This window comes from Castor canadensis, chromosome 15, assembly GCF_047511655.1.
Source record: "Castor canadensis chromosome 15, mCasCan1.hap1v2, whole genome shotgun sequence".
NCBI lineage: Eukaryota > Metazoa > Chordata > Mammalia > Rodentia > Castoridae > Castor > Castor canadensis.
In genome coordinates this window covers 16,186,290-16,209,908 of record NC_133400.1, presented here as the reverse complement: position 1 = coordinate 16,209,908, position 23,619 = coordinate 16,186,290, and positions in this window count along the sequence as shown.

The window sequence follows — 23,619 nt, the reverse complement described above, 5'->3', positions numbered from 1 at the left end:
ATGGAAATCGGGAAGACAGTGAAGAGACCGTTTTTTGTGGCTGGCACATCTCAAACTTGTTACACATTTGACAAGTTTCAATTCATGATACCAGAACAACCTAAAGATTTAATACTAGGGATACCAATACAGCTTAGTGGTAGAGTGCTTGCCTAGCAAGTGCAAGGACCTAGGTTTGATCCCTAACACCACCAAAACCAAAAAATTAATACTGTTGCCAACATGGCAAGATTTTAGAGGCCCATTGTTTCGCCAACAGAATGAAAAAGACCCAGGCTATAAGCTTTCAGTTTAGGGTATTAATTCTTGAATGACTTTTAAATATTAGTGATTAAAAGGCTCTGATGTAAATTGAAATGGATTCATGGGATGTTCAGACCAAGAAAAATCAGCTACATATTTGTAGCTTAATCCATCATATTTGGATGATTTAAGATGAGTGGACATATTCTTGTGGACTTGTTTTGTTCCTGGTGATTATGGTCTGCCCTCTCAAATTTCCTGTCCATTATTCATTAGAGATTTCACCATTTATCCCCACTCTTTAGACCATCTGTTGTGCTGAACATTCTGGGCTATGGTTTCTTGCTAAAGATGATTTCATTCAAGGTCAACCTATGTACAGCCAGAGATATTAAAAATCCCAAAGTAAAGTGTTGCAGGACCCAGACAAGTAACCTAAATAATCCTACTTTCCACATAAAATCTGCTTTTGTTGCCTAAAATTTTGAATGACTCACTCCTCTTAGCAAATACCATTAGAAAAAATGAAAGTAGCTATCAGTCACCTATGCCCTAACACAAATCATTTCACTGGTTCATCCCAGCTGAGAACTGAGATACCAAGGAAGTGGAATTTAAATCTGGAAAAAAGAGAGAATCATGTCTTAAAGTAAATGCTCCCTGTAGGTGAGGTAAGGCCCAAGTGGGGTCAATAAGAGGCTCTGTCAGTCTGCAAAAAACTGAAACTAGATCCATGTATATCACCCTATACCAATATTAACTCAAAAGGGATCAAGGATCTTAATATCAGACCACAAACTCTAAAGTTGATACAGGAAAGAGTAGGAAATACTCTGGAGTTAGTAGGTATAGGTAAGAACTTTCTCAACGAAACCCCAGCAGCACAGCAACTAAGAGATAGCATAGATAAATGGGACCTCATAAAGCTAAAGAGCTTCTGTTCATCAAAAGAAATGGTCTCTAAACTGAAGAGAACACCCACAGAGTGGGAGAAAATATTTGCCAGCTACACATCAGACAAAGGACTGATAAACAATATATAGGGAACTTAAAAAACTAAATTCTCCCAAAACTAATGAACCAATAAAGAAATGGGCTTTCTCAAAAGAAGAAATTCAAATGGCCAAAAAACACCTGAAAAAATGCTCACCGTCTCTAGCAATAAAGGAAATGCAAATTAAAACCACACTAAGATTCCACCTCACCCCTGTTAGAATAGCCATCATTAGCAACACCACCACCAACAGGTGTTGGCGAGGATGTGGGGAAAAAGGAACCCTCTTACATTGTTGGTGGGAATGTAAACTAGCACAACCACTCTGGAAAAAAATTTGGAGGCTACTTAAAAAGCTAGACATTGATCTACCATTTGATCCAGCAATACCACTCTTGGGGATATACCCAAAAGACTGTGACACAGGTTACTCCAGAGGCACCTGCATACCCATGTTTATTGCGGCACTATTCACAATAGCCAAGTTATGGAAACAGCCAAGATGCCCCACCACCGACAAATGGATTAAGAAAATGTGGTATCTATACACAATGGAATTTTATGCAGCCATGAAGAAGAATGAAATGTTATCATTTGCTGGTAAATGGATGGAATTGGAGAACATCATTCTGAGTGAGGTTAGCCTGGCCCAAAAGACCAAAAATCGTATGTTCTCCCTCATATGTGGACATTAGATCAAGGGCAAACACAACAATGGGATTGGACTTTGAGTGTATGATAAAAGCGAGAGCACACAAGGGAGGGGTGAGGATAGGTAAGACACCTAAAAAATTAGCTAGCATTTGTTGCCCTTAACGCAGAGAAACTAAAGCAGATACCTTAAAAGCAACTGAGGCCAATAGGAAAAGGGGACCAGGAACTAGAGAAAAGGTGAGATCAAAAAGAATTAACCTAGAAGGTAACACCCACGCCCAGGAAATTAATGTGAGTCAACTCCCTGTATAGCTATCCTTATCTCAACCAGCAAAAACCCTTGTTCCTTCCTATTATGGCTTCTACTCTCTCTACAACAAAATTAGAAATAAGGGCAAAATAGTTTCTGCCGGGTATTGAGGGGGTGAGGGGGGAGAGGGAGGGGGCGGAGTGGGTGGTAAGGGAGGGGGTGGGGGCAGGGAGGAGAAATGACCCAAGCCTTGTATGCACATATGAATAATAAAAGAAAAAAAAAATAAGAGGCTCTGTGTGGGGTAGCATTGGGGAGTATAGGAAAGGAAGGTAGACTCATTCCAGTGGCTTCATAGTTTAATTTTATGTGAATGACCTGCCATATTGGATACTCATCTTGTGATGGGATAACCTTCCACTGTTCATTCACTGGTATTTGTCAAGAAACTTGTACATGCCCAGCATACTGTATGTACTCAATAAACACACATGAATGGCTGAATGATTTGATACATAAAATTTTTGCTCTACCCTATACAGCCTTTTTTTCCAGCTAACCTCTAAAATGCTTTTCCTTTTTCCTACCATTCTTAACGTTTTAAAATACTTGTTCATTATACAGTTGAAAGTAGTTTCTACCCTCCTTACTTTCTCCCCCTGCTTAAAATACTAAGTGTCAGATGTTATAGCAACCAAACAAGCTTATTACAGGAATCAATCAATGAAGTATTTATTGACCACATAGTCTGTGCCCAGGAATATTTTTTTCTGGAAGACAGAAAGGCCAATCTGTTAAACCATATTTTACTTTTATACTTATAGGAACCTAAGGCAAGCAATTAGTACTTTTACTATTTGGGGATGCAAATATGCATGATAAATAATAGCCATTATTTTAATCTTTCAGATTTCATTTTATGGCTGCATTATGACCACTTGTCTGAGGTATTTAATTTTCTAAATTTCTGCTACATGAAAAATGGAAACTATTGATTTAACATCAGAAAAATGTACAGCAGTTAATATAAAAAAGCTGCATCTAATTTTGTTAATAAACTATAAATGGCAAAATGACATACAGTTTAGATTTTCAAAGCATTGGGAACTCACATTTTTCTGTAACATTAATTATATAATTTTAGTTTTGGCAGGAGAATAATTCTACAGTGTGATATTTCTACTTTATTGTTCCTCAAAGTAGGTCCAAAATGCTAATATAACATGGGAAAGTTTCCCTGGTGAATTATGCACTGAGCTAGGAAGATGTGAAGGTCACATTACAGAGGTGCCTCTTGAGCAGATTAGCAGATTGGACACTCTGCCCATCATTACTATCCTCAAACCTGTCATGGGACACTTAGTTCACGTCCATTGACACACATTTGTCATTCTCTGTCATGAATTCAAACATAGTTTGTTCTCTCTGATTAGCTCATCTCTGGAATCACAGTGAAGTTTAGTAGTTAACTCCGGAAGCTGATAATTTTGGTTGGAATCCTGGCTCCTCTGGTTATTAGCTGTGTTGTGTTTAATTCTTTTTCTTTATCTGTAAAATGGGGATAATAACTATAGCAATTCATAGGGTTGCTCAGAGGACTGTGTAAATTGGTACAAATAAACGTTTATAATAGTAATAACATAATAGGAACTCTGTAAACACTAATTAGAACGTCTATGGATGTGTTGATACTCCTGAGTTTAGAAATTTCAGCTCCAATGAAATAATGTCAGAATGCTTTGAATAAGGTCAACAGAAATAAGGTATATGAAAAAACTGATGAGCTATGTATTTATCTGGTGTGTATGGAATATCTTGGTCTAGAGGCTAAGTCTCATTAGTTGAGGTTGGACTAAGCAGGGAAGGCTTTGAGAAAGAGTGTAGGTGTCTCTATATTTGGTGTACAGGAGTTGTTCAGTTTTTCAAAAGTGGCAAGAGATGAGGCTGGAGCAGAAAGCCCGGCATTCATTCAGAACGCATGATAGAGAGCTTGGCTTTTCCGAGGGTGTGAGAATCTCTGAAGTGGCTCAAGTTGGGCAGTGCTCCATTGATAAGAGTTGTGAGCAGCACTACTGTAGCTGCAGTATAGGAAATGCATTGGGTAGTGGTAGTGAGGCAAGGAAGATGGTGGCTGGGCTGCACCAGGCTAGTGTGCCAGTGTGGATAGAAAAGCAATGGATTGGAAATCAGAAAGAAGATAGGATCAGTAGCAGCTGATGATTATTCAGAAGTGTTGAGTGTGATGGCCAAGGTTGCTGGCAGTGTTGAGTGAGGACATTGCTGACAGGTGCCCAGTGTTGTGGTGGACCATAGGCTTGCAGGAGTAATGTGATCAGACAGAATTACTGTCTGGGAGGAAACAGAATCACAGGGAGGACAGGACAATCAGCCCTCTGTATTCTCAGTTTCTACATCTGAGGATTCAAGCAACCACAGATTAGAAGTATTTGAAATAAAATGGCATCCGAACTGAGCACGCACAGATTTTTTTCTTGCCATCATTAACATCTGACAACTTACTAGCTATTATAAGTAACACAGATATGATTTATACTATTCTGGAGGATGCGTGTAGGTTATAAGCAAATATTATACTGTTTTATATAAGGGACTTGAGCATCTGAAGATTTTGGGTTGGGGTGGGGGTGGGGAGGCTCTGGAACCATCTCTTACAGATAACAAGGGTGCTGAAACTGCTCATAGAATCACAAGTCAGGAGCATATATAGAGGTAACTAGTGAGTGCTGTCAAGGGTAAAAGGAAGAGCCAGGTGCTGCTGGCTCACACCTGTAATCCCAGCTACTCAGGAGGTAGAGATCAGGAGGATCACAGTGCAAACAAAGCCAGCCCAAGTAAATAGTTTATGAGACCCTATCTTGAAAAAAATCACCATAAAAAAGGGCTGGTGGAGTGGCTTAAGTGGTAGAGCACCTGCCGAGCAGGTAAGAAGCTCTAAGTTCAAACCCCAGTTATAATAATAACAATAATAATGACAATAATAACAATAATAATGAAAGGGGGAGGGCTTATCTGAGGTCAGTGTCTAGGAGAGCATAAGACATTGCTCCCACATTCTCATATGGCTCAACACAGCAGTAGGCAGCCTTTTTTTCAAAAACATAATGTGACTCTTTTCTAGTGAACATGGTCCCCAGGGCAATCTTGCTAGGCTTTAAATGCCCTGGGTGGTTCCAAACCGCTGTTGACTTTCCCCTTGTCTGCCCTGGAGCCTTAGCCTTGCCTTGTCCCTTAGGCAAATGCAGGTCCCCCTGGAATCTGAGATTTTCTTGGGTTATCTCCAGGTTCCAGAGCTGCTCCTCATCAGCAGCTTTTCCCTCTGGGCCAAAGGACCCTGAAGTGCCAAAGTGTTTTCAGGGTCTTGCTATGTATCTCAGGCTGGCCTATAACTCTTGATTCTTTTCCCTCAGTCTTTCAGGCGCTGGGATTAGAGACATGTACCACTGTGGCCTGTCAAGTTTTTAATTTGTTGTCTACACTCCATTTGTGGCACATTCAATCCTCAGTACTTTAAAATTTGTTTTAAACCATTCTGCTAAAATCCGAAATGAGATGTGTTTTAGCTGGGGTTTTCTGCAACCCTTCTCTCGCCCCAACAGACTAGATAACTGGCTCTGGAGAGATGAGAGATTGAATTGAGGTAATTGACAAATGTGCCTTCTACTTTCACAAAGTTCAAGTTGGCTGCATCCCTGCAAAACTTGTATGAAAACCCTACACATCTGAATGCAGTGTGAATCACAGCCTTGGTGGGTGGGAATTAAAAAATTAATGTGGTTCAGAAGTTAGCAATCTAATCTTTCACAAGCTCACTAAGAATGGTAGAATTGTTCATTTGTGGGAATGAAATGTGAATCTTTTTTTCCAGTTTGCTTAATATTAGATATTAAAGAAGACAAAGACTTGAAGCGTTTCAAAATATTGGAAAGCTTCTTAAAGTGATCATTATTGCAAGCTTTCCTGAAAGTAAACAGATCTTTCTTGCCTCTACTGTAGACAAACAGTGATGGTGAGAATGAAATTAGCCCTGAAAGTATTAAAATATTGATAGCAATCATTCCATGTCCAGGCTTTGCCAATTAATAATTAATTTTACCTTGAAGGTAACTGTAAGAGTCAGACTTTTTTTTTCTTCAAGCTTTCACTAGGCAGGAATGTTTGGCTTTTTTTCCCACCTTCTCAGTGTTATCAAGTCTCCAGCAAATAACCCATACAAACTCTTTGGAAAGAGTTTGGAGAAGGCAAAAGTTGGCCATCTCTGACTGATGTATATGTGACCTGAGTAGATTCTTGGTGTGGCATTGCCTTCTGTGTAATTCTCACAACATACCTGCTGTTTTCTGTTTTTTTCAGGGGCCATATTCTGAAAGCAGGGGGAATGCTCTTCATCCCCTGTACACTGATAATTGTAGAGGGCTGTAAATTATTAACAAATGGATGTTTTCTCATTAAAATAGGAAGCATCCCTCAGTATTTATGGCTTTTATTGGGGCAAGATAAGTGTGTCTTGAATGTCTTCCACATCACAAGTCACAACCTATTGCTATGGTGGCATTTTGGAGTTATCAGATGTTACACTTAGAGTTGATCATGCCCTAGCAGTTGGTAGCAAAACTATGTCCTAATATGTCTTCTGCATCCACTAGTTATCTATTCAGATACCCATTGCTATAAAATTTGCTTCATTTTCATTTTCAAAAACAAGTATTGATAACATATGCACTCAGTAAGTCTTCACTAAATGCCTGGTATGTGCCAAATCCTGTCTAGATAAAAGCAGACTTACAGCAAGTTTGTGCCATACTTCTAGGTTATTAAAGCATATTATCGTATTTTTTTCTAAAATGGGGCAGAGCATTTATCATCTTATATGTTTCTACTTTTATAAATTATTCATCCCTTTCAATTAAAAGCTTAGGCTTAATTGTTTTGAGTATATAAGTCTTAGAGTCATCCTTAACTCTAGATTTTGGAACTGTTTTTATTTGAGAAATCTGTTTATTTAGAGTTCCAGGAAAAGTCTAATTTTCCTAATAACCCCACTCAAATGTTTGAGAGATGGCCCAAACAACGTATACACATATGAATAAATGAGTCAGCTCCAACTTGACTCAGACCATTCAATCTGTTTGTTACTACCTTTTCCCCCCTATTTTTTTTTTTCTTTTTGGTGGTACTGGGGATTGAACTCAGGGCTCACACAAGTATTCTGCCACCTGAGCCATGCCCTAGGCCTTTTACTGTTAGTTGGTATTTCAGATAGTCTTACACTAACTTAGCCTGACTGGGCCTTGAACTGCGATCCTCCTACCTCTGTCTCCTAGTAGCTAGAATTACAGGCTCATACCACCACCACCACTCGTTTTCAGAATATTAATTACAATATTAATTTAAGACTTTTAAACATTGGCTGTTTTGGGGAAAGAATAATCAAGAACAGAAGGTAGTATTTTTATTTGAGTGACCACTTTTGTGAACAAAAGTGAGACTACTGACAAGGTTTCTTAAGTTTTCATATTTATTAATGATGGAATTTGTGTGGTTTATAATGCTTCTACTAGTTTGTTGCACCTAATCCAAAGGCATATGTGGTAAGATCTTTGCCAGTGAGTTAGACACCAATAATTTTTTAAGGTTACACATGAAATTTATATGGTTATGCCAATAATTTAATTTCTGCAATTTTAAGGTCCATAGATATTATACCTGTGAAATGTAAGTGAGCCAGAATTTATAATGGTCCTGAGGAGGATTCTGTTTTGCTCTTTACAGTTACTTATGGGGAGAGAGAATATGAATAAGAATGAATCTAGATTAGGCAGAAAGCACACTTATAAGTGTTTTGTATTGGTCATGGTAGAGTTCCCAATGTAAGTTGACAAGAAATACTATAATGTTTTATATCCAACCTTTCAAAACCTTGTTAATTATGCATAAGATAATACTCTTCAATAACATCGAGAGCAGACAAATGAAATCATTAGCTCTATATTCCAGAGCTCCATGTGCATCTATTATAACTATGCATTTGAATGCTTCCACCCCAATTTCTCAAAATCAGTTTTTCATACATTATAGTGTGTTATCATAAATGAATATGAACAGAATTAGGTAGTGGATGAAATTGTACCAAAGGACCTTAGCTTTTGGAAATGGTAAACTTAGCTTATTGATGTGGAAGGAGCAACTTCTGACCTATGACAATGCAAGGAAAAGTTAATCATTTGCCATTGTTTGATTTCATTAAATGGTGCCTTTGACAAATATGTCATCCACTCTAACATGCTTAGTATGCCACCAGGGCACTTGAAGTATAGGAAGTGGGTCTTTGTAGTGGCATCTTCTAGGAAAAATGAGTTTCTGCTGCAGAAAGATTCAGTGGCTTCCTGCACAGCAAACCTGGTTATGACGGGGTATGCAGGTGTATCTGCATATTTCTTCAAGTTTGAAGCATTCTAGAGAATTGAGAGGTAAGGTAAGAGAAGAAATGCACAGTGTACATTTAAAATGACTTAGTAAAATGATATGATTTGCCAAAATGCACATTACTGTAATTTAGCCAAGATAGGTGGCCAATTGAATGTTCCCAGAAATGTAATTGTCTACATGCTATTTGTAAGGCCCTCTCTGATAGAGCTAGCAAAAGGCACCTTTTCCTTTCAATATCCATTTGGTTAGAAATGCATCCATTACTTATAAATGATGACTTTTTTGGCTACTATAAATACAGGTAAAAGGTAATTTCTAATGTGGGTTTTTCTGTTTTTGTAGTTTTGAAATATACTATATGTTATCTCAGTTCATTTGCAAATCTATATTTGTTTTTAAAGGAAAGTATAATATGAGAAAGACAATCAGGTCCAAATAGAACATAGTTGTAGCTATGAATTTTATAGGCAAAGTATTAAAACATGCATGAAAATGTTGTCTAAATTTTCATTAAGAACTGATTAATCCTTTTTCCAAACTTCATTTTGCCTGTACCACCCAGAAAGCATTAAAATACAAAACCAGGATGGCATCTGCTATAGAAATGGCACATTTAGCTGGAAAGAGTTGTAATTTATACAGTCGTAGAAATGCTGGTTCTTTGGTTTTACTGTTCTACAGTACAGTCATAAACTGCATAGTGACATCTCATTCAATGACACACCACGTAAGCAGTGGTGGCCCCAGATCATGATGGAGTGTTACTAGAAAAAGAGACAAAAAGCTAAGAATTAAAAAGTTGATAAAGTAAAAGTTAAAGTAAGCTAAGATTAATATATTAGGGAAGGAAGAAAAGCTCTTAAATTAATTTAGTATAGCTAAGTGCGCGGTGTTTATGAAGTCTGCAGCCGTGTTCAATCATGTCCAAGACCTTCAGTCCACTCATCATTCACTGACTCACCAGAGCAACTTTCAGTCCTGCAAATTCCTGTGCCCTATACTGGGACACTGCTTTTTATTTTTATTTTTTTTTTCTGTACTGGTGTTTGAATTCAGGGCTTCACACTTCCTAGGTGACACTCTACTATTTGAGCTACTTCACTAGCCCTGGAGCACTGTGGTTTTTTATTCTTTTATATCATATTTTTACAGTACCTTTCCTGTATGTAGATACACAAATACTTACATTGTGTTACAGCTGCCTACAGTATTCAGTACGGTAACATGATATACCATTCTGTGGCCTATCAACAGAGTAGGCTAGTCTATGTATGTAGCAAAGTCTACCATCAAGCTTGTGCAGGTACACTCTACCATGTTTATACAGTGACAGAAATCATCTGATGATGCATTTCTCAATGTGTCCCTGTGGTTACATGATGCATGACTATATACACATATGAACCGAATTATAGACAGAAATTTCCTCCTTATCTGCCAGCTCCACTATTAGTAGCAAATGTTAAATACATTTTCTCATTGAGATATTTTTATTGTATAATAATTGCCTGTATAAGTAAATCTTTGCAAGATTTAAGTTGTCTCTCCCATGTTTACCTGTGTGTTTTTCTGGCATCTACGGGACATATAGCTGGTAAGGTTCTTTACCTAATCCTGTCTCTAGTAGCTTTTTTTAACCTTATTTAAGTTACTTAAACTATTTAAATTTCTCCAAGCCTCAGTTTCCACATGTGTAAAAGCAGAAGTGCTGATTCTTTAAGATGTTACAAGGATTAAATACATTAACATAGTATAGGGGTATACAACAACTGGTCACTTAAATCTACATTATATTAATGAAGTCCTTAATAAGAAAAACACATGTTTTTATGATTGTAAAAACTTGTTTTCATTTAAAAGTTATTTTTAAGTGCAGAAGAATATCATAAAAATTATTTTTCACTAAAGAGAAATAATACTGAGTTGTAAATCATTCATCCGTGAGTACCTCTATTTTCTTGCTGATACTTTTACAGCATACCTTTCCTTATCACTTTATTTCAGACTTTCAGTGCCACTTCATGATGTCTCTAAGTAAAAAAAAATCACTGTATTTTAATTTTGATTCAGTTTGAGAGTCTCTGTCTTTTAAAAACAGAATTTAAATCATTTGCATTCATTGTGGTAATTTATATTTAAGATTTGTACTACCTATGTTTCTTTTTTTTTCTGAGGAGAGGGGATTTTTTTTTCTTTTATTATTCATATGTGCATACAAGGCTTGGGTCATTTCTCCCCCTGTCCCACCCCCTCCCTCTCCCCCCCACCCCCTCAATACCCAGCAGAAACTATTTTGCCCTTATTTCTAATTTTGTTGTAGAGAGAGTATATGCCATAATAGGAAGGAACAAGGGTTTTTGCTGGTTGAGATAAGGATAGCTATACAGGGCATTGACTCACATTGATTTCCTGTGCGTGTGTGTTACCTTCTAGGTTAATTCTTTTTGATCTCACCTTTTCTCTAGTTCCTGGTCCCCTTCTGCTATTGGCCTCAGTTGCTTTTAAGGTATCTGCTTTAGTTTCTCTGCGTTAAGGGCAACAAATGCTAACTAATTTTTTAGGTTTTTTACCTATCCTCACCCCTCCCTTGTGTGCTCTTGTTTTTATCATGTGCTCAAAGTCCAATCCCATTGTCTACCTATGTTTTCTATTTGCCATCTATTCTCTTTTCTCCTCTCCTGCCTTTATTTGAATTGTTTCCTTAATCTCTCTTGTACATTTTCTGTGTACTATTGAATTTGAGGTTTGTATTGTGTCATATCTTTTAATGTTTACCCTGAAGTATGTAGCATAAATACTTCAGATATTCTTTAAAAAGTATGAAATTGATGAAAATTTTATCTGTTACATACAACAAGAATTCTGGAACCTAAATGCCTGCTTCCCATATTTCAAGTTACTGGAAAGAATTGTATCATAATTTTAATAACTCCAAAATTATCTATTACTGACTTAGCTTTACCAACAGTTTACCAATTCTTTTCTTCCTGTTAGCTCTTGCATCTTGCCTCCTTCTTGTGGGATTCATTTCCTTCTGGCTGTTCATATCCTTTAGTAGTTCTTTCAGAGGAGGTCTATGTTTAACAGACCCTTAGACTTTATAGCTTTGTTATAATTCTCAAATGATTATTTACCTTTGTATAGAATTCTAGGACATGTTATTTTTCCTTGGTATTTTGAAGTCACTTTTTTTTCCTTCTGTTTCTATTTTTCTTTTCTTTCTTTCTTTTTTTTCAATGCCTCCTGTTGGTCGGAACATTGTTCCTTTGAAGGTACTTCATCTTTTCTCCATCGTAACTTTCACAATTATCTCCCATTTTTCTTGGGTTTCTGTAGTTTCACTGCAGTGTTTGTGCTCTGGCTTTGGAGTATGGGAGTTGATGAGATCTTTCTGGCTGAGGATTAATGTTTTTCTTCAATTCTTGAGAATTCTTATAGATATAACCTTTTCTTCACTTTCTGTCATCTTCACTCTAACTTAATGTTCTTTATTAGTTGCTTTATTATCCAGCGTTAGTTGGCCATGACCTCTTGTTACATTTACAAACTCTTCTTGTATTAGGTTTCTTTGTATTCTTTTCATTTGAGTTCATAGTAGTAATCGCTTATTTGTGGGTTATGTGCTGAGTTGTGGAAGCATCCTTACAGGTAGCTGCTTTGGTGCTTTTCTCTGTATATGGATATATGGTCTTCCCCAGCTTTGGGCCAGCTTTTTATATTAATTTCTGGATCTGGGATTTCTTTATGACTCAAAGAATTTTTCTCTGTGTTAGTATGTCCTGCAGGGTAGGAGTTTTAAACTGTCCTGGTTGGCTCTGCTTCTTACCCATGCCTTGAAACAAGCACTGTCTTTAGAATAATGGGAAGAGATTTTCAAGTTTGATTCCTCACCCTGCCTTGCTTTTTGGATGAATCCAAGGACATTCCATCTTGATTTTCTGTATCAGTGCTAACGTATGCCTTTACTTCTTACCGCAAGGGGTGCAGTAGCATTATGCCCCTATATTGAGTCTTCATGATTTCGAAGTCCAGCTATAGACTTTAATTTTTTTCTTTACAGTTTATCTGGAACTTCTAGATGAGTTTACCATGGGAAGAGAAACTTAATACTTCACTCAGTCTGCTATCTTTGGTGGAAGAGATTGACATTTTTTTCTTTGCATTCTTATAAAATTTGAATTCCACTATATATATTGCTTTATTACTTGATTATCTCTAAGAATTTATCAAGAGTCTTACACCATTGTTAGATGATTTTCTAAACCATGATTATTTTAGTAGTTATTTTTCATAGGGTGATGTATCATATATCAAGGCAGACTCTATGGATATTAAGATGTTCCAATTTTTTTGCTATTGTAAATAATGCTTCTTTGAACATCTTTACATATATACCTTTGTAAGTATCTCTTTTAGGGCTATCTTTTGGGGGTAGAAGATTTACTGTAAAACATAATAAAATCTTAGTAACTTGAATGATTTATGAAATAGTCACAGTGGGTTATATAAGGAATGTATCATGAGAATTCTGAACACTAAGAAAGAAAAGGATAAAATAGTAAGGATAAAAGTGCCATGGATTAGAACTTGATAGTATTTTAAAATTAAAATCTCCTTTCCTTTAGTTCATTCAACAATGCATCATTATATTGAGTCATTATATTCAGTATTATAACTAATGGGTAGGGGATGAGAGCTGAGTAAGGTCTGATTTCTGTTTCAGAAGACTATAGGTGAACTCTCAGTGAAGATGAACTATAATGTATGATCACAGAAAGGCAGACATAAAATAAATACATACTAAAGGTAACAGGAAAGTGCTGTGATGTCAAAAAAGGATTTAGTCAATCAACTTGGTGAAATGCCAATTCTATGTAATGATGTTTTACTCTTAAAATGACAAGAAAAAAATTGAAAACTAAAAACAAATATACGGAGGCAGGAGGAATTGTTGCCTCAGTTAACAGTTTAAGAATGATTATCTCAGTAAGCATTTCCTTATAAGAGTGAATTGCCTCTTGACAGGGCTCACTCCACATCCAAGTGGTTCATCACCATGTCAACAGGTGGAACAACATTGCCAAGACTATTTTCTAGCTTCCTTCCCGGAGCCACACCCTAACAGTCAGTCCCAAATGAAAATACAGAGGGTCTGGTTTCTGGCGTCCTCATACTTGGCCCTATGATTCAGAGGAAGCTCAGCCCATCCCTGGCTATAGGGTTCCAGTTAATGCAAGTTAATCATAGAGCACACCCCTCCACCCCCACAATGACTCATTTAAACATTGATGTAATTTGGGCAGGAGGAACATTTTTCCTTGGGGCTTTCTTGGAAAGGTTTATTTACATTTGGGGGGAGGAAGAGATGGTAGGTCTTCCCTTCACTGCCCATTGTTGAGTCTGGATGTTGTATTTGGAACACCTGCAGTCTTGCCATCAGCTTTTGGATAATGTCATCACATGGATGATACAATGTGAAGAAAGGGGAAGTAGGGAACTTGGAGGCCACCCTACCTAATGTGATAATAGAGCCCACAGAGTTTGAGTTGGGTTTTCCATTACTTGAAACCCAATTCTTCCTAACTGATGGAGGAGGAAGGTGGGAGGCTTCCATTCACCTTGTCCTTGGAGCTATCCTGGAAATCTACCATAGTGTCTCCTAGAGTAAAACACAGTTGTGGGTGACTTGGGCTGTTTTTCTGTTAGCTGCCTTTGGACAGCTACTGGAATAACTGGACATTTGCATTCTCCTCCCAGTGAGCTGATTTCCTAGCTCACTTTTGAGTGACCTCCATTTCCTTTCTCACAGGCTGACCTTGGGTTCTGAATTAAAGAATTACCTCCTTCCCCCGCAAAAAGGAGTACTGGGTCAAAGGTCCAAACATTTTTAAGGCTCTTGTTATATTTTTGCTTTAGATAAGTTTTAAAATGTGCCTATGGTATTGGTGGAGAAGTAGTATGAGTTGTTTGTAGTTGAGTAATTGTTGATGGTGCAGAAAGCAAACCATCCTATTAAGAATTTTAGAATTTTGGGCTGAAAGCATGGTTCAAGCAGTAGAATGCTTACCTAGCAAACTCAAAGCCCCAGGTTCAAACCTTAGTACTGCCAAAACAAAAACAAAGCAACAACAACAAAAAAGAATTTAAATGACTAGTAAAAGCAGTGGCTAAGTTGGCTTCATCAAATGGGCTGGATAACAGAACAAGGCTACCAGGTTGTTTAAGGATATCAGCTTTTAGACTCTCTATCTTGAGTCTTAGCTTCTTGGGGATTTCACCATCCAGCACCTTTTGTATCTCTGTTTCTTATTGGATTTATGTGTCTTGAGTTTCATTTGCTTCTGACCTTTCCTTAAAGAGAAGGGGACAGAGGAGTTGGCCAGGGATATATACTCAAGAACCAGCACCCAAAGCTGGTGATATAGCTCAGTGATAGAAGGTATGCTTAGTATGCATGAGGCTCTGAACTTCATCCCCGGAACTGTAGGACAAAACAAAACAAAAACCCAGTCCCCGTTTTCTTTGTCATAGGCCGACATTGGGTTCTGGACAGAAGAATACAGTCTTGAGTTCTCCTCTTAATTTTGTATTAACAAAGCTTTTTAAAGATAGTACATGCAGAAAGTCTTGATATAATAGGAACATTTCATTTCAGGGAAAGGATAATTTGTATAAAAGAAAATGTTGAAACTGGATTTTTATATATATAAAGATTTTAAGCTATTTAACCAGAGGCAGGAATCATTTGGGGCTTAGGAAAAAAATCATAGATACTTTGAAATTTATGCATTATTATTTGATTTAAAGTCTTCATCTAGATCACACCAGTGTAATTCTAAAAGAAACATCCAAGGGGTTCCAATGGATTTTTTTTTATGTAAAGAAATGGCATTAAAAAAAAAAAAAACCAAATCAGCTTTTCACAGTGGTGGGCTTGCAGCTGTTAGCTTATCCCATAACAAGTGGTATTTACCCATACATTTTCCAAATTAAATATGGGTATATGCAGGCCTGGCTTAATATGCTACAATACGACACTGTCCCTGCTAAGGAAAAAAAAAAATTAAAACCAAAATTACTCCAAGGATTATAACCACTGAGGGAGAAGTGAGAATAAAAAGGTCAGAGACAAGGAATGTGTGTGACCATGTAGAATGTCCACTTAGGGTAGAGCTGGAGAGAGATGGCAGCATGGTTGAGGAAGGATATATGTGCCGGACATTCCTGGAAAGACCTGATCAGTTATCCTGAGGAAGCCATCCTTACATTTTCAAGACCTTAGTTTCAAGGGTTGCATAAATGCCAGGCTCCAATGATTATTGTTTCCTGAGAAGTGTTAAGAATTTTTTCCTCCAGAATTACTGTGTAATTTCTATTTGCCCTTTGTTTTAAAGTTCTTCCTTGGAGGGTCAAAGATCATTTTTAGTCCTCAGTTTCATTTGAATTCGGTTCTATACGGTTTTGAAGAGAAAAAATTAATCCAGCACTGGGCTAAAACTTTGATTGCTAGCCATAGCATCTCCTCCAAGTCTGTGAATTATTTGAGAATCCTATTAAATTTTATTCAGGAGTCCCTTACCAGCCAAATGTATTGTCTCCATGACTACAATTAATGGGGAAAGCAATTTATAAGACTGATGTAAAAAATGAGCACTTCATCAGCCCTCCTGCTGGTCGCATTTAGCGACTGGAGGAAGGAAGTGGGCTCTTGTGGGGTTGGCAGGAGCTCTGTGGTTTAGAGGAGGCAAAACAATGATGCAGAAGTCAGAAGTATCTCTGTAAGTGTGAGGAATTACCCCTGAAGACTTTGTTAGGAATTGGAAAACGTCACTAAACTGTGGCGTCTCTTCATACACTGTGTATTCCCAGAATCCACTCTCTGACAACCTAAAAAAAAAAAAATTCCTTAAAATATAAACCAAACACACGACCTTTCTTCTCTTTTAATTGCTGGAACAGGATTTAGGATATTTGGGACAACACAGACAGATCCAAGATAAGATGAAAGCCTCAAGGAAATGAACTCACTAGCTCGTCTTTGTTACTAATTTCAACCACAACCTGTAAGTTGTAGGTAGATATGACTCGATCATCAAAATTTCTCTGGATTAGATTTTTTTTTTTTGCAATATCTACAGTGATGTAAAATAAGTATCAGCTCATCTCACTTTCCAAAATATTAAAGTGAAAATAGAACCACAATGTGACTTTCTAGGCTTGTAAAGATTTCTTCGCTGGAGCACTCCCAGCCTAGGGTCAGAGCAGAAACTAGAGAGGTTCTATCCAAAATTTAGGTCCTTCCTCTATACCATTCACAGGACATTTGAATGACTTCTAGGATTTATTTATTTATTGAGCCTACTCCGATTTGGGGAAGAAATAAGTCTGGAACTATTGTGTGTTCAGTTTAATACCACTGTGCTCCTTTTAACAACAACAAAACATTGCCTTGTTCTTATTTTTTGTGTTACTAAAAATATTGTGAAATTAGCCAACATTTAAAGAAGTAGAACTTGGGCAAATCTATCTTAGGGTGAATAAATGCAGTTTAATTGCTTACAAGCCAACCCACTTAAGAACTGTTTATATTTTTAGCACCATGGCTTTACTGTTTTGTTGATTGCTTGCCTGTTGCAAAGCTGATTTTCCCTGTAGAGGGCAGTCTGCCTCCACAAAATAAATCTGGTGCCCAGCCACATTTGAGTGTAGAGAACAAGTATGTATAATTATTTTTTAAGCTGTGAATGTAAATCTTTGCCCCCCACACTTTGGATGAGGCTATGGGAAAAACTCTACATTAGAAAATTATAGATTGTGTATAGCTCTGTTGTGTTTTCCTGCCCTCCTTTTTCTGTATTGTCTCACTGACCAGTTTTTTTAAGATTGAAGGCATTTTTGAATAAGCATTGAGAAAGAGAGATAACAAATAAGGTCCCAAACGGAGGGGAATATGGCAATCAGAGAATAAGAGAATCATCAGGCTTGGTAGTAGATTAAAAATGTATTTATAGGAAAAATTGGAGGCCCTACAAATTGCACCACCAGTGCAGCAAAAGTAAAACATACTGTCTGATATATTTTGTTAAATGCAGAAATTAATTTCAGTTTGAAGAGGTTTCTATCAACAGCTGAAGATATTTAATCTGAAAAGTGTGAGAAAATAGGTATTTCTTTCGGTCATATTTCTCTGCTGTTTGATGTACGTCTCTAGCTGGGTGAGGGATGGATTAAATAGAGGCAAGTGGTCCAGAGGAGAATCAGAACCATCCCGAGCAGGGGTGCTGAATTTTGAGTAAGCGACGCACAGATAAATATGCGACAATAGAGTTCCCAAACACTTGGGCCGGGTTTTCCTGGACTTTAAAGGAAACGTTGCATTTTTTTTTGCTGATCATGGAAAAACGGCTTTGAGATATTGTTAAGGGTGACGTTTAGGGTGTGCAGAAAAAAAAGGACCATGCTACAAATGATCATTTTGAAACCTCCACTTCAGTGGACCAAATAAAGCATATTCCTGGTGTAGAAATTCATAAATTCTGAAAAAAAACAAACCCTGATTTTTGTTTATTGAAAAACCTGAAAGAGAAATGTGTAAAACACTCCTTAAATACATGATCACTAACACAGGGGGAAATGCTCAGAAACTTCTGTCTTGGGAATATAGCAGGAGTCTGCAGCTCACACCGATTTTCGCCTGGTGAATGCAAGTTTGGAAATACCTCTGAGAATTTCTCTTCTGCTGCCTGCCTGCCTGTTTACGTGCAAGCATTTTCTTCTCGGTTCTTTTTGAAAGCAGCTGGAAAATGTGATTTTGTTGGTGTCGAGATGATTTTGCAAAGTGCCATTTATTTATCTGCTTCTCACTGTATTTTTATTAATGTGCAATTATTATATAGCAAGATAAGGTGAAGGCAAAATGTATTGTCTCTCAATGAACAGGAAGAACTGGAATGTTTTTTCATTTTTGAAACATATTTTTTGGAGCCAGCTCTCAAATCATGCAGCTTTGTAATCTGCGATTTATGACGCCTGTGGTGGAGCCAGGTGAAGCAAGAGCGGTAAAATGGCAGAACAATTACTGGAAGGAGGATAGTGGCCCTCGCTCCTCAGTTCCCGATGGGAAATTTAATCAGGTTACATAGAGGGACGTGATCTGTGATCTATCTTGTTAGCTTGATCTGAAACTCTTATGAAAATCTAAATTATAAACCTTTCAAAATCTTAAACCTAGGGAGGTTCAGAAGTGCGTACGTGATTGGCTCAGATGTTTATTTTGCTGCCACGACTATCTATATTAGCAAGTTGATTTTTAATCAAACAACCCATTTTATATTATATTGATATTGGAATGCAATCGTGGTTGTTAGGATCAACTGTTGAGAAAGAATTTCATTTTAGCAAGTTTATTAGGATCAAATGGCCTACCCTATATTATATTGACATTGTTCTGTTCTTGTTGCCAAGACCAATGTAAAGTCCTTCTTTTCCTGAACTATACAATAAGTATAAAATGTTTGCTCTTATCAATAGAGCTTATCTTTGAGGCATAAAGAATTTTATCTTAGCGGGTTTGTAATGATCAAATAGCCTATCCTGTGTGACACTGACATTGTTTTGTCACAGGTGCCCGGGGTGGCATACAGTGCTTCTTTACTGGAACTACAGCACAAATAACAATGTTTGCATATATCAAGCTTCCTTATTTTTGAGGAATATTTTTGCCTGTATCATTATTAACACGGACATAGCTTTTACCTTCTAATCTAAACAAATCTTTAAAAAATGTTATTTGTATCATGTCCTTTTGTTTTAAATGAACAGTGTTTAAAACTCATTGAATATTAAAATATAAAAATGACAACAAATGTACAAAGTATTATTAAACCTTCCAGATAGGTAAAGAGGTATCAAGTTGGATAGACTGGTTATTTTTCACTTTCAGCTGAAAGCTGTGAAATTCTTGTGCACTTTGTGTTAACAGTATTGATATAACTGATAAAAATGGTATGTGCAGGCTCTCTGGGTATATGGTTGGATGTGTATTTGTTTATATACATACATGCCTAAAATATATAAGGCCATTTTCTACAAAAAAAAAAAAAGTTTAGTTTCTTCCACAGCTAGTGAGATATACCTAATCAACTTTCTGTAAATTGGTACCCTTACCAAAATACATAACCTTTTGTGGTCTACCTAATGAATCATGCATGCTACAAAATCCATACAGTATTTACTTGTTCTTTCTAATACTTTGGGAACAGTGCAGAGAAAAGGACGATTGACTTGTATATGATTTGAAAATTTTAAATAGTGTTCTGACTTGTAGGTCTATGTGCTATTTAGTGACTTGGACTCTTTGACTTTGTAGCAGCATTGTCTTAGCCACTTAAGTCTACCTTTAAATTATGCAAAAAATAATAGTAAATATTCTTGTTTTTCATTTCTCTCGTGAAAATTCAATTTAACAGACCTTGACAATTGATTGGAAAAGCAGAAGCATTCAGCCCTGTGGTCACCTCTGTCACAAATCAGCATTGTGTTGGGTTTTCTTGACACCTTCCATGGCTCAGTGCAAAACAAACAAACAAAAATAGTGGGAACTGATTTCCTAGCTCTTCCATATGTTTGTTGCTGCTAGACTCTTAATTCTCCTAGAGTTTGTAATATTTTCATTTGCTCTTACTACACTGAAAAACTTCCTTGGAATGCCTACTCACTTTCTCCTTTATCCCTTTCATTTGCAGATGAAAGGCAAATGCAGATTTAAAAAATATAAATAAATACGATGTGGTTAGGACCATTCATCACACTGGCTGTCTGCTGGGTCTTTGTTTCTGCTTCATGCTGTGTGCATTACATTACATTTCTGAACCTGTTGTGAGAGGGTTTTTTTTTTTTTTAGCATTTTTCTTTTTAGTTTATTAAAATAAAAATATTTTCAGTCAGCAGAAATCCCATTGGTTCTTCTGGAAATCTTGCCCCACAGGCCTTGGCAGGACAAGAACAGATTGTCTGGGGTCTGATTCTAAGCATTGTTTTTTATGAGGAAATCAAAAGTATAATTGTTAAAACCCAGTGTGTCCTTTTATGTCTGAAAAGGAGAATTAAATTGCTGGTGGCAAAAGCAACAGGGGATAGAGAGAGAGTGGATGCAAGGCAGACCCTCTGGAATTGGGGGGTTTGCTGTTGAAAGTAAGGGGAGATTATACTTCAGAGTGTACGCAGGCAAGTGTGTATTTGGAAGGTAGATCACGGGACCTGGTGAGTACAGTGCAGGGGGAATTGAAAAGGAATAAACACAATGACATGTTCTGTTTGGCCATCTACTTAGTGCTGCCAGACTCTTTCTTAACAATCCCAATTTGCAAATGGTGGAGAAAACACTGATTAAAACTTAAAAGATGATCCATCAACTCCCTAGCAACTTTGGTTTTTCCTAGAATAAAAATCTTTATAGGCTCGAGGGCTTTTTCCTGAGCAGTCTGCCTCTTTCAACCTGGTTCATAACAGGATGACTCAAGCTCTTTAACGTGTGCTTTGGTTTTTAATTCTGAGGAGGGACAACTAGAAATTTCAATTTCGTTTGTGGTTATCCCACTGCATGGGTCTGATTGTGAAATGGCATGTCTTGATTTGGAACTTGCAGTGTGATTTTTCTAGACTCACAAATTTAGTGAAGTTCTAAGACTATCTTCAGAGGTCTGTCTGCCACAGAATATTCAGACAGTGTTGCATTTTTGCCAAATGACTTATTACATCTCTGTGCATTTCAAATGGAAGAGAAAAGATTCCATGAAAACACGTTCTAATTTGAATTGGGATGGAACAAAATAGATTTTTTTAGAAACAGAGTGCTGTGAATTTCAACCAAACCTGGAGGTATATAGCGGTGGACAAATGGTTAAAATATACACTCACTGGAGTATGAAGCAGTTCCTCTTGGCTGTCAGATGGTTTGACCAGTGTCAGGCTATCCTGACGAGAGCAGCATACCTCCACTGCATCATAAATAAAACAGACAAATTACTTTTTTTTCTCCCCCTAGGATGGAATAAGCACCAGGAGAGAGGGGAGGGAAAAGGTTTAAGAGGGGGAGGGGTGATTTGGAGGGTGTGTGTGGGGAGTGAAGAATTAGAGGGGAAAGAAAAAAAAAAGATCCTTTCAGCCCCTCTATGAATCTCGGCATGGCAGCCGAGAACAATGAGAAAACCAGGCAATTACCTAGAATCCCGTTCCCTTATCCAGACACAGAAAATATATTCTTGCTCCAGCTTCCCTTCCCTCCCCCACCCCACTGCCTCCTCCCCTTCCCTGTCCTCTCTCTATCTAATTCAATCCTTTCCAGAAAGGCCCAGCAGATGTAACAAAAGGGGAAGGTTTCTGATGATGGGCCACTCAGGCAGATTCGAGGGCCCAGCCTTCTACATCTGTAGCAGGAAATAGGGTTTTTTTTTTTTTAATATTCCATGCCCTCACAGACTTTGGTAACCTCCAAAGCTGTAGAAGTGAAAAATAAGCAGAAAGATATTTTACAGCTTGAACTCTTCTCCTGATTCCCTAAAAATCAAATGGAAAGGATTTTAAATCAGATGGACCAAGCTGAATGAACATAGTCCTTCAGCCTGGGAAATTCTGCCCCAAGGTGTGGCTGAGAATTTTGGGCTTTGTAATGGCTTCCCCCAGTAGGCTTCTCTAAGTCCCTGGAGGATTCCTGCTTTATTTCTTGTATAATCATTGCACGTGCAAGAAGTCACCCAGGCACCCAACCATTTCCTTTCATGAGGCAACAGTGATGAAGATGCTGGTGGCACTGGTGATCTGATGTTTTTTTCCACACTCCCTGGGAAGCCTGTACTTTCTTCATGACCATACTTGCTGGCCACATCACTCAGGGCATGGGATGGGAAGTAAATAACCATCCCCCTCCATACAATTGGAACGCGTGTGTCCTATTAAAGGCTGAGCATTTAATTAACCAGTCTATTGAAGAATGGTGTTAAAGTGAGAGGATGTGCCGCCATTGACATTCCTAGATGGCTAGAGTGGACCTACAGATGACTTCCAGTGTCCCATATCTGCTTCTGCACACTACCTGTTCACAGGACTTACTTTGGATTGTGTCAAACAGTGATGGTTTGTAATGTGCCATCTGCACTGCTTGTCATGACCAGCAGTTCATAAAGGAGACAGCTGCCTGGGGTTAGGGTGTGGTTGGCAGCTGCTTACAAAAATTCTTCTCTGCACTCTTTAGAGCAGTGCTGCAGCCGCCATAAAAAGTGGCACGCTTGGGTTTCCCATGGCAATGCCTACCCAAGGTAGTGCTGAAAGGAGTCTTATGTTTCTTCTTGGAAAAATGATTAGCAAGATCTCCAAGGCTAGGAAATTGATAGCACCATCTCTTTTTGGCATTCACAGGCTTGTTTAACCTCATCCTTGACACAGAACAGATTTACTGGGAAAACTGTTGTTTCCAGGGCACTGCTGGTGTTTGGTTTCAAAGTGGATGCAAAGTGCTTTGACATCTATTGTGCCTCAATGTGTGATTTACATTGCCTAGTGTGTAGTTTTCACCATATTTATTTTCACAACTTGGTAGTCACAAAAGGCTGAAATCCTGGCTTAGACTTCTAGTTTAGACATCCCAGAAGAGCTGAGGGTTTGGAGTTGGAGGCTGGGTCAAACTCCAGTTTCACTCTTGCCTGGCGTGAAGTCAGGGAAATGGCTCATTCTAAAACGGAGCCTTGACTCTGTTGTCTAAAAGTTTAGTGATAAAAATTTGTCAGGACTCTAATGAAGCTTTAAGAAAACAAAAACACACCATTGCATTTGGTGAGCTACGAGATATTGAGCTTGTTATTTATATTTAGTCTAGCACTGCACATACTAGAGTAATTGGTCTTTTGCTGAGTTACAGATCATAGACTCAACCACCTTTCGATCAAATATGCTTAGGAAAAAGTCAGTGCTGAACATGACACTTTCATCTCATCATTATCCCTAACCAATACTGTCTGACCACTTCTAGTGTTTA